The sequence below is a fragment of the Typopeltis vanoorti genome, chromosome 5, assembly GCF_054136105.1.
Source record: "Typopeltis vanoorti isolate ZY-2024b chromosome 5, IOZ_Tvanoo_1.0, whole genome shotgun sequence".
Classification (NCBI taxonomy): Eukaryota; Metazoa; Arthropoda; class Arachnida; order Uropygi; family Thelyphonidae; genus Typopeltis; species Typopeltis vanoorti.
This window is the reverse complement of record NC_143553.1, coordinates 6,642,449-6,655,745: the sequence shown is the minus strand read 5'-3', so window position 1 is coordinate 6,655,745 and position 13,297 is coordinate 6,642,449.

Genomic DNA, 13,297 nt, shown 5'->3' with positions numbered 1-13,297 from the left:
CTGAGATGTAATTGTCAGAAACTAGAAAAATCTTATTAGATCCGGAATTCCATGCTAAGTGGACGCACCAGACATTCGCCGTAACAACAACCAACTGCGTTGCGTTCAGCCAAGAAGGCTTTTTTTTTTTTTCTTGTTTAAGCCTCGTGGTGGTTTCTGTCATCTTATTTGGTGTTGTGAGGCGAGCCTGGCTGGCGTGAACTACGTTTGTGCATCTTTCAAATATCTCGTCCAAGGGGAGGAGGGGGGGGGGCATTCCATTGCTACATCATTAACTTTTCAGGTATGTTTACTGTTTGCAGCAGAATCGTTTCCATCCCCCCCCTCCCTAAATTGAGCTGATAAAACGCGAAATTCTTAAAATTCTTATATAACAACTCCGACAATATTATTATGGGGCATTCAACTTACTTGGCTTCAGGGCGACCTTTCTCTAAAGACGCTAAGATAATAAGCGAAATGAAGACGATGCAGTAGGGCAGACAGGAGGTTTGTAAGATAAGAAGTGGACCAATAATCCAGTTGGATCAATAATTATAGTAGAGGTGAGATCACTGTGAGCGAAAGAGCGTTTTAAGTAATTATTGGCAGATGATTGTTTGCCGTATTGCGAAACCACCCCTTGCCCATTGGAGGCTTGAAGTGGCTTGCAAAAGTTCCATGTTTGCTTTTTAGATCAATGTTTCCCGATGTTATATCTAACCTTTATTTCTTTCGGGGTACTAATGTATTAAACGTAGAATGCATTATGCGTTTGCAGCCTTTCGTAGGGGACAGAAAAGTAAACGTTGATGAATACATGTCTCGTTGCAAACGTTACATTCATAAAAGGTCACTTTTCTACGGGCAAGCTAAACACAGAAACCAAACGTAATCATCTTCGTATCACTTCATGCCTCTAATAAGCAAAAGGGTATCCTCATATCCTCATGCTACGTTTAAAATAATCTACCGTAAAGATCTTACAAGATCGGTGGGAATATTTTACCACAGATATGACTTTGTGCTCCATCTTTTATAGCGTAAAAATAACTCCTCGCATCACAGTTTTCTTCTACTCTACACGTTATTCTATTTTACTTACAGCTGTTAATCCTACACAAGTCTAACAACTTCTGAATACTGTTCTTGCATCCGGGACGTTCCTCTCATATTGTGAGAATAGTATTCTATTGCTTATTACACCTTTTAGGTGTACTGTACGCGACTTTTGTCAGGTGCGAGATTACAAGATTAGAGGCCTAAAGTAGCAATAAAAACACCGTCTTTTTATTGCTACTTTTAATTCTCCTTGCATACGAACCCTAGGCAAAGAACAAACCATAAAAGAAATCGGGCCAACGCACAATTTAAGGACAGCACACGCCGGTCTCGTAGCCTCCTTACTTTGCCATAGTTTACGTAAGCAGCTAATTTCTAAAAATTCTTGACTCGGCGTAGAAGAGACGAGTAACACTGATTAATTAAATTTTCTCATGAATTTATTTTAATTACGTATCGTACAGAAGCTGAGTTTCCGTGTCAAGTATTTTCTACAGAAGAAATTTTCTATCCCAGGAGCAGCAATTGTATCAATACTTCCATTCGAATACATTCAACTTATTAATTTAATTATTAACGCACATTGAAACCCAGTGTATGTCGGTAATTGTCTTTCTTCGAAATCCATTATCATCCTCTTCCTCCCATAATAGACTGGTAGGTGGACCTTTTTTTCGTTTCCGCTTCGCCCTTGACCACACTATCTATAAACGTACTACCGATCACTTCACTATGACTTTGTGGCATAGAACGTGGATTTAAAAATTTTATGGGAAATGCATTAAGTCAAATGCACTTTCGCCATTTTCATCTTTTCAAGAAAACGGAATCAAAGTACAATTATGCAAATAACGGAATAATAGTGACAAAAGATCTTTCCGTCATTTGCATAAATGTTCTTTTTTGTGAAAGGATGAAAAAACCGTGAACATTTTAAATTTTACTTGATTTATTGCATGCAACATGCAGTACGATACCTGAGACTTGAAATCAATCATGCTGCTGTAAAAGAGAAAAAAAACTTGGTTATTTTATGACATTAACAGACACCATGGAAATCGCGTATTTACATAAAATCCGTTGCAAACTTTTTCGAGTAAGAAAAACGCTCCGTTTCAGCCTTTCTATAGACCGATACATAACTGTTTGTAACCCCATATATTATTTCCGATCATCCCCCCCCCCTCTCGCACAATCTAACGCACCCAGGAGGGTTTGTGGCTTTGAAAATACAAAAATCTCGAACCCAAAATGTTCTTTTAATCTATATGCGTGTTGTTTACTGTTGGTACGACGAATGTTCTCAACTAAACAGTAACGTGATAACCCGTGGAATCAGCGTTTATTATTGTTTCGTTTACTATACAAACATCCCTTCCCCAATTTAGTTACCATCGACAATAGTTGGAGGTGAAGTTTCCTTGTCAAAGACCAACAACAGCGGGAGGTAAATTGTCAAATAATAATTCTCCAATTGATTTTTGTATGCATAACATTTTCCAGATGGTTTTAATTTTCTTTAGCTGAGTTGAAGAATACACGCGACGTTTCACAATCTAAATCTCAGATAACACAGAAACCGTCTTCAAAGTCGCTGATGGATCACTTTCAGCCGAATTTCATTGTCATAAGTATTTCAGTTAGAGAGTAACGGAAACGCCACATCCGGAGCTAGCCTTGACAGTGGACGAGCGATAGTTTATCTCTGTTAGAAGGCCAGCAGAAGGTTGCACTATTAGCTAATCGCACTATCAAGATGTTGAGGGAGTGGAGTTGACGGGAAGTGTTTCTATTGATGTCCTTAAGACAACAAATATTTTCCAAACTTTTCGTGCGAAGGTGTTTAAAATAGCAGCCCCTTCCTCCCCCTAGGCTTTCCGATGCTGCATTTTGTTCAGATAGTGACGTCAAAGACTTCTCGGAATCTCTGCATGGCCAGCATAAGCCGTGAACCAAGCTTAAACTATCCATGGAAGGAAAGACCAAATTAAGACAAGATTACCGCTTATGGTAGACGGTATTTTTGCACGCAGTATGCTTCGTGGAATTTAGTTGTTTTTTTAGATATGGAAATCTGTCTTGTAGTAGTACTCGTTTGCTATTTTAACACACGAACTCATATTTTATTTCAGGAAGCTTTTTTAAAAACCTTTTTTTTATTTTTTATAAGTTACTTTACCTTCAGAAAACAAGTGCTATCGTGTGGGGCAACTATTTACACTTAGTGGGCCAAACTTTTATGCATTTTACAAAATTATATTCCGTGTACACATAAACGTAAGTGGCAGTGATTGACAACTAAGTTTACGAATAAACTCGTTTGAAGCATTAACAGCATGTTAAAGCCGTTAATACTCGCGTCACGTTCGACACTGCGAACGTGACGCGAGCACACGTTTCGGACTCGGATTGTTTTTCTTAAACCTGCAACGAGAAAGTCGTAACAGTCAAAATGTTGTATTGGATAACCACCATCCAACTCGTTTAAAACGATGTCAGCATGCAGGACAGGCGTTATTTGACTATTTACTTGTTTTCAGAGTCCGAAAGCCTTACTTCGTATAGCATTTCAAATGACTACTAAAAGTTTTTTCTTTTTTTAAGCGCCGAAAACACACATGCGGTAAATACTAACTGATGTCGTTGGAAGCGACTGAGTTTTCGATGAGACTTTATTTCTTCTCCTCTGATATTGTCCAGTCTGCTTTGGACATGCTCTATTACAAGATTCAGGTATCTCTTTTTGTTCATCCAAGCTGTCACGTATAGAAAAAAACTGTCCGGAGACCATGTCCAATAAAAATGAAATTAATGACACTAATGAAGCCCTCTTGATCGATTATAGACAATTCAGCGACAGCTGAGGGACGAATGCTTGTCTGATACTGTCTGCACAAGGACGAACAAGAGAAAAAAACAGACAGTTGCGGTTATCGTAAACAAGAGGGCCTTCCTCTTGTTTACACTTTACAGCATTTTGCGATTCCTCTTGTTTACAATTTACAGGAGTTTCAGAAATGCCGAATCAGTTGATTGGATGAAGTTTTTTTCCCTACTTAGAGGAGAAGAAGAACCAGTATCTTTAGTTGAAAAATAACAAACCAACTGTTCAATACTTCACTAAGTCCCCATAAGTCAAGTGGCGAAAATATTCCCCCAAGAAACATCGCCTTGAACTGCTGAAAAATACCAATGAAAATGTAGAGAGGGTTCCATTCTCGTACAAATCCATTACACGTTGTCTGCATTGGCCCGCCCTTTTATAAGAGTTCTGATAAATGAATTCAAAAATCACACTGTTCTCGATAACGATCCATTCATATTCAAAAGAACCGTCAAATCAGTGAAATCTTCGAGTAATAAAATTAAATACTGTTTCGCTTTCAGTAATGCTGAGCACACCAATTTCATTGCAAAGATGGAAGAAATTCTACGTGACATCCGAGATGAGCTTTGAAGCTTCCATTGTTACTGCGTGTGCAAAGTTATAAATCCGAATCGCGTATCTGAACTAATCAAATTTATTCGTCTCATTAACAATTTTCCATTTCTGCGAGAGAAAAGGAAACAAATGCAACGCACACTTGCTGGCAACAGTGCTAGTACTTGTAGAACTTTGCCCTTAACTTATGACGGCCTTCTTCCCTCGCGCGCCATCATAAGTTCATCATCGCACTTATTCCTAGAGCAGCCAGGTCTTCGCATATTAAATATCCTCTTGAAACTCCTGCAAAAGCAGTATTCCAATTATTTCCATCCTTATACTTAACGGGCTTTCTGTGATTTATTCTCCGTGTCTTGGTCGAAAGCATTTTAAAATGACTTCATCCTGACAGATTTGCATGTTGTGACCTACACGTGATCTTTTTAATTTGATTTCATGCAGAGGCAGCGACAGAAAAGGGTGAAAGGACTTGGCAATGTGGCCAACATTCCCGAGGCGTTAACCACGTTGTCTCGTCGGCCTTGAGATTCCTGAGATGTACGGTTCTGTGACGTCATCACGCCCTAGACACAATATCAGTTACCTGTAGGAATGTGCCAAGTGTGCAGCGAGTATTGTATTACAGACTTCGTTTAAACGACAGGGATGGGTAACTGGGATTAAGTTCTCTGCGAAACACTAGGAGAAACGCGTTAAGCTATTTGGAAGGGCTTGTTAGCTGGAAATTACTCACACATCCTCTGTTTAAGCTTCCCAGACAGATGTAGTGTCGCAGGTTTATCTTCACTGTTATGACTCATCGCAAGACATGGGGAATCTGTCATTCAGGTCAGTCACGTTCTATTAAAGTGCAGAACAGCTACGCACTGAGTACTAGGAAAACGGAATACCGTGGAAATGCCTGGTTAAAACCCATTCCGGATATCATACTTTATGGATTGTGTCACCTGAAATGTCGCTGCACAAAAAAGGGCAAAACAAAAAACGTTGCTCCGAAATTGAGGTGTGTCTGAAATTGAATGATCTAAGTAAGTGGCTTGTCTGTTCTGGAAAAATGTGGCACTACTTTCTCGTGGACTGGTTTGCTTCAATGGACACCACACAGCAAGTTTATGGTTAATGCGGACCACTCCCTCGTGAGACATCAAAGAAGTGGGCGAAACTGCGCACTCCTAGAATTATATTCCAGGAACTCTTGTGGTTTTTCGTTATTCTAAAGCAAGATCGGTTCGACAAAAGGCTTTAGGGATTTTAAATAAAATAGTATAAATAAAATGTCTTCCGGACGATAGCGGGGAACATAACATTGACTGGTGGAATTAACATACTATTGCCATAAAGTGTTGACGCACATGGCTGCGTCTTATTCAAACAAAACTGTTGTATTATGTAGATTTAAAGTTTTTTTTAATGCGCGGGTAAATATAGAAATGTTTTCGTTTTTCACGAGAACGCATTTCATTAATTTCGCAATTCCATCGTAATCGCATACAATGAAGTCTGGCAACCAAGTACCGTCGCCAATGATCGCCATGGACAGCATCAGCGATTTAAGAAATATTTTCGCCTTCAAGCATGGCTGAACAGTGTCGTGCATTGGAAGTGAATCCGCATGTTTGCTCACTGCATGAATACTTTTTTATTTTTTATTTAAATTGACACACTCTGCCACTTCAGTTTCTTATTTGGAGTGAACTACAAATTGTCAACGTAACACTAGCTACTTCATTATTCTCACTCTGCAATAGCACTCCCTTTCAAGAAGTTAGTCATTTTTGACCACGCATTCTGTTTTTCCTCTTTGCGTTTCTTCATTCTGCGCTGCCAAATTAATGTCAGAAGTGTCCTCCAGATCGGACTAATATAAAATTGCTTACATCGAATATTCGTCATAATGGCATCCTTCCGCAATTGTTATAAATGACTCGTATAGTGTAAGTGACAAATTTTCAAGAAGCAATGCATCCTGCTGGCTAACACCGTAGTTTAATTAAAGAATCTTTACTTTTAGCCATCTATTCAAGAGTTAGAGGAGAAACATAACATTGACTGGAGATGACATGAGATCAACCTTATTTTTTGGGTGTGTGAGAGGTGGAAACAGAAGGGCGCAGTATGACTTGGGAACTGAGTAAAAGGCTCCACTACTATTGAATACAAATAAGTCTTCTGCACTTTAACATTATCCAAGTCCTTTTGACAGTTGATGTGAGCTGCAGTATAAGCTGAGCCGGTGGCGCACCCAGAGGGGGACCCTGCTCCCCCTCAAAGAAAAAGGAAAAAAACAATACTCAGTCATAGGTCGTATGCGATGCGTAGTGTGTATTCTCAAATCGTCTACTCAACTTCCCCCCACAAGATTAAATCCTGAGTGCGCTACTGGACGGAGCATAAAGCTGGAGGTTTGAATAACTTTTGATATTCCATGTTTTTTTTTCTTTTCTTTTCCTAACCAGCTTTGTTACAAAAAAACTCTTAAATAAGAGTGTCCGGGGTCGAATGAAATAGGGGAACGAAATTCTTCATTCCCATAAGAAGTTTTTCAGTAAGGTTGCAAGCAATGCCACCGTGATAGCTCACACCATGCACTTTATATTTCTGATGTTTTCAAATAAAAAAGTTTATATTAAAAACAATTCAAGCGAAAAGCCAACCGACACAAATTTCCACCACCGGCTCCAAATTCAAATATAGCAGTTCCGATTGACACCTTGGGAAGGGGGGGGGGGGGGAAATACTCCAGCACTTGACAACCTTGGAATGGAATCTATGATCTAATTTTTGTTTTTCTTTTATGTGTGTGATATACATTACGTAAATTGCTTTAACGGTCGACTTATTTCATCCAGTTTGTTATGGTAATTCTTAGGTGCCTCGTTAGCCTTGTGCAGCGTTTCTAGTTTCACAATATTAGACCACTTGAAGAAAGACCATTTATAGGTCGACTGTAGTTGAACTGTTCTTCTAGACCTTATATATTTTTTTAATCTGTTCCCTTTTAGGCGATCCCTTGCAGAGACGTAGTATTTCTTATTGATGAGCACTGTAAATGAACTTGTCCTGGTACATAAAGGTTTTATGTGTGCTTTGCAAAATGTATCTGTGCTTATTAGATTGATGTTGTACGCAGGTTAATTATGGCTCTGGATGGAAGGATTTTGTTGAAATCTTGTTATTAAAATACTGTCCAAAATTTTATCGAGACTTTCCAAACTTTGCTTACGTTCAATTGCACCATTTGTAGAAGCAGAGAAGATAAGATGCCGAGTATATAAAATGAAATGAATAGAATGTGGGATTTAGGATGCCCAGTGAAAATGTCCATATACTGCGGATTTCGTTCCGCCTGATTTATTTTTATGTACCGATTTTTATTCATCCAATGCATAATTATATTGAAGCAACTATGGCTTAATTTTTTATGCCAGTTGATTGTGTATTTCTCTGGAGGATTTGCTTGTTTACGAGATGAAAGCAAGTTTATTGAGAAGTTGATGAAGTTTAGAATTTAAAATATTAAATGTGTAGAATCATCTCAGTTTTTAATCGGCATTTATCGTGGCAATGCAAAATTTATCTAAGGCATATAAACCAAAACCCAAATTGCACAAAACTGCTATAACTCTCAGACGCTGTGCGATTTTTCCAAAAATACCACCACTCGAGAGGGTTCTTTTTGAACAACGTGACAGCCCCCGTGTCAATATCAACAATTAAAGATCCAACTTTGCACTGTTTCCAGCAGTATAATATAGTAAATTATGAAAATAGCATGCTAATAATGTGCACTTTGTAATACGTTGGATTACAGTAATTTGTGGCAATGAATCAGGCAGATTTTCAATACTAGTTGATAATTTTTTTTTTTTTGCTATAATTCGGTTTGCAGTTGGCAAAACAATTCGAAATAACGATAATAATCATCCGTTGCGTGATTACATTAAATGATATCTGTTTTTTTTTTTTTTTTTTTTTTTTTTTTTTTTTTTTTTTTTTTTTTTTTAAATCTTCCTTCTTTGGGATGCTGCTGAATAAGGCTCGCTGAAGGATGCTGACTTCAAGGGTGGTGGATAACTTTTTAGCCCAAATTTTGTACACACTCTTTTGGGAGAAACGACAGGAGCAAATGAACTGTTGGTGTCCAATCTATTAAGGATTCTTCTGATTTTTTTTGGCAAAAAACAGAGAAGCCACGCAGTGAGCTGTTTTCTTGATAGTGAGAGGAAGTTTGCCTTTATGTGGCCGGAGGAGAAGACATTAGAATTCAGCCTTATCTCTGGAATCCTTTAAGATGTATACGATGTTGATGTGAGACAAGCAGAAGGGTAAGAGTTTGACCCAACGGTCTTGGCGAGGGATCAAAAGTCTCAGCTGCCATTTGAACAAGACGCAAACGTTCTTCGGTTACACTATCTAAGTTTCATAATATTCTCAGCTGTTCTGAACTGCAGTGTAGACTGACTGCGAAACTGAAGTCTGCCAAGCCGCTTGTGTTATGTGGAATTTTTCTTCGGACGGCCTTGACATTCTAGTTGGAAAATGAAAGCTTAAATAGTTCTGAGTTTTAGGATAGAACGACCTTCGAATTGCATCTGTTATTCAGAGCAGGTGTTTGGATCAGAACAGCAGAAACAATATTCAGACAATAAACAGAAGAAAGGAAGGATGGAGATCATTCCATTTGGCGATGTAATGCCAAAGAACACGAGGAAGTATGAAAGTTCTGTCGAATCACTTTCAGTTGCAAAAGAAACTTCAAAGTTATAGCCTGAATTGATAAAACAGCTGATGACATCTAAGTATAACTGGAAGGAGAGCTGGTTAAGAAAAAGGTCCAGATTATTGGGGGGATCGTGGAAATTATCTGCTATAATGGGGGGATAGACATACTGTTATGTAATTATTAACAGCAAATATATTAGCATTTTTTTCGAGCATGATCAGTGGAATTTTAGGAGAGTCTAAGTTGTGATTATTGAAGATGACCTTCCAGTTTGTGTATTCGGACTGCAGAAATTCAAGCTTCAGAAATAATCAGAGAGATCCAATTGGTTATCAGAATTTGGAACCAATAATGATAGTAGGGAGCAATGAAACGTTGAGCCAGAGTAGATCAAAAAAAGAACGGATTCTAGATCTGGCATTCTTTGACAATGTTTGGAATTATGGCCGAAGTAAAAGTTGCAACGAAACCACTGTGTTATGTCTGTTAAATGAGCTGCGAAGGTTCCCTCTTTGACATGAGATATAAGATTTAACAAATACTTAGGTAACGCTCTTATGACGCAAGGAAACAGATTGTAGTTCGATATAGTTGAGGTGGACAGTTGTGGTTACGATCAGCATTTAGGATTTTCTGAGAAATAAGTCTCGTTTAAATGCCTGTACGTACTGCTGCTGCACATAGTCGCAGTTTGTGTTAAGGCCATGAATCGCATCACATGTAGTGGACGCGATTTTTTTCGAAAAATAAATAAATAAAATTTATTTTATTTTATTATTTATTTTATTTATTTATTTTTTTGCTTTTTATGATATATAAACTTTTTGGTAATTATATTTGTGGTAGATTTTTCTTTAGCTCACTTCTGTTCTGCTTATTTTTGGTGCCTTTCATTCTGGTGATGAAAAGAGTTAGAGGTAGGCATGCGGTGTGGGGAACGAAAGTCCTGGGCTCACGCAAAGCACCCGTTCTTCTATCAGTGCAGGGCTTCAATATCCCCCACCCGACCTGCACACATATCAACAACACACTATACTTGAATTCCCTCCAGGCACAATCTGGCAGAGTAAGTAGAAGTATGATTATTTGCTAGCTGGTCTGAAGAACGCATTCCTGCTTATCATCCTGAAGCCGATCTGAGGAACCGTGTTACTGTTCAACCCTCGAATGGGAGAGGTTTGGGATCCTTATAGTGTGTGTGCCATATCCTCGAAGGTTGTCGCCAGTGCTGAACATAGAAAGAGTAGGCAAAAAATCTAGACATATTGCTCTGAGAGACCACACATATCAATGGCGTCTTCAAGCTGTCAGTAAGATGCTGATATTTCACTGGCTGAGGAATCATCTATTACCCAATAGATTTAGTTGGAGTTTGTCTCCATTTAGGATGAGTATGCTTTTATAGGCTGAAATATTCACCCTCTGGGAACTGAACGGAGTGCCTGGCCTGTGTAAAAGAGGATATATGCACATATTGAAGATCGACAGCTGTCTGATTTATGGTCTCTACAGGAAGCAGTTACATTAATCACCCATTTAGAATCACTTTAATTTTCCTTTTTGTTTCTCCATCTAAACAATTTAATGATAGATAGGAAAAGTATGTTTTACGGTACATAATCCAAAAGAAAAAAACTGAATATAAACGATGTGATGCAATTGTACAAGAATGCGATTGCGAAACGTACTATTTTATTATGGCTACGCCTTACTTATGTTTAAAGTAGTTTCTCATCATTTTCCTGCTGTGACACCCCTAGGGCTCAGATTACTTCGGCGAATCATTTAAATAATGAAATTCGTGAAGTAAAAACAACCCACCAGAAAAAAATTTCGAGAAGACATCCGAAGTGTACTCAACTCCTACGAATATTCAGCGTCACACCCGTCCAGGTTTTAACAGTTCATCTTTCAAAGAAATTGCATGACTGTAGTGTACATTTTGTTACACGTCATTACAATTACGACAATATAATATTATAATTAAAGTTAAAATTAATAGAAGTCATAAAGAACAATTTATGGTTAGTTTTACATTAAAACAATTATTCTGGCATTTGTTTCAATTTGCAGTTTTTTTACTTCAAAATTTCCAATTGGACCTTTCATGCTTTTGTTAGCAGTAGGGAATGCGTTCATTTCACTTTTTTTTTTTTTTTTGACAATACATTTTTTTAAATCGGTAATAATTTTTATAAGTTTTTTTTTAAAATGGAAATAATAATCTTATTGGTCTTTGAGAATGGTTACTTTTTGTTTTAACACCATAATACAAAATTTTCATTGCTAGTGAGTAGAATTAATACATTATAATTATTATTAAAAATGGCAGTTATTTAAAAAAAAAATTGCTATTCAATCTTCGTAATTCATACGTACTATTACAATTTAAATATTGCACGTGGTGGAAATAAATACTTCTTATACAGTATTCAAAATGCTATTTTAAAACCATCATCTTGCATCCAGTGTATGTTGTATATATACGACTAAGATATAGTTGTTACATTTTTTCGTCGTTACAGGGATTAAGTGTAAAATTCCGAATGTATTAATTTTTTTTTTTTTTTTTCACAGAGAGATTATCTTCATTCAGGCTGTGTACAGTTACACGACTAATACGTTGCAGTCGGTTCCAAGAGTTCGGTGCTAAGTGGAAACTATGATAATGATGATTATGAGGAGTAGTTGATTGAACCGTGTTGAATACTAAGAATACTTTTAAATGAACTTGCGGAAAGTCTTGAATAGAAATTGAAGTCAAATATTCTGCGGAACATTTCCGTCATTGCCTGCAGAACAGTGGATTGAACACATGTTTTTTTTTTTTTTTTTCTTTTAACTGGTCGATTTATTCACGAAAGTTGATGGGTGTTTTTCCTATGACCAATATTGGCACTTCAGTCTAAAAATATAACGATATTATTGCCTGCATCTTAAATTTAGCAGCAACTTTTTACATTCGCAGTAGAAAGAATGTTTAAGATATTGCTTAGATATCTGCAAATATTGTTTGTAACGTATATTCTTAATACACACGTCGATAATTACTGCGTTAAATAAAACGTGAAGCTGCCAAGTCTCCATTCAGTTTCATTTATCAGAAAACGTGGAAGATAGTCCTTCACTTGACGATAGTGTTGTTATAATCCCGTATTAATATAAACAGTTCGTATTCGTAAGAATCCAGTGAATATTATTCAACAGAAGAGACACGTTTTCCCTCTTGGATTGGAGGTCAAAGTTTATCTTTAAGGCGATAATATGTTTTTTAAAAATATCATCTTATAGCAAACTTTGAGTACTCTGAAATCTTCGTCCCTAGTTTTTCACGAATGGCCTTTTTCGGAAGAATATTAACGGGACCCACTTAGAGGAGTCCATATTTCGACTTTATTTAAAGAGGAGTAACATTTACAGGCCTTTGAGTCACCGTGCAAACGGTCAAGGTTGCTAGCTAGAGACAAGGCTGTGTACAGTTCAGCCTTGACCATTTGTGCCACTAGGCAACAGGTGGTTGGTTTGTAAGCGTGCGCACCAATGTCCGTCGAGATTAGAGACTGCTGGAGGTGTGACTTCCATGTAAGGAGTGTTTAAAAATAAGCGACTTAACGACGACCACGCATATTAAAATTACAGGCCTTAATCGTCTTATATATTATATTTTATGATGTGCTGTGATATTCATTTGTGATGTTCTGTTGGGTCCTCAGACATCGCATCACTCATCTGTAGAACGGTCTTATGTTATCGTGTTGTCCTCCAGACAGAAAACAAGAAAAAAGGCTAAGCTCTAAGAGTTTTGCTTACATAAAAAGATCACTCAGCTCACGCGACTGTAGGCATGTTTTATGAAGTAATTTATTGAGATCCAATTTTAAAACTTTGACCAATAGGGAGTGACACAATCTCTAGACCATAATTTTATGTACCGGGTGATTATAAAATAACGTCAAGTGTTCAGAGCCTTCCAGCGAGTAATGTATTAGACGAAACACACCAATATTCGGTAGACGTACACAGTGGAACATGGGGATTCGATTTAACGGGAAAAAAATAGCACTAAAAGTCGCCAACAGGGGAAATTT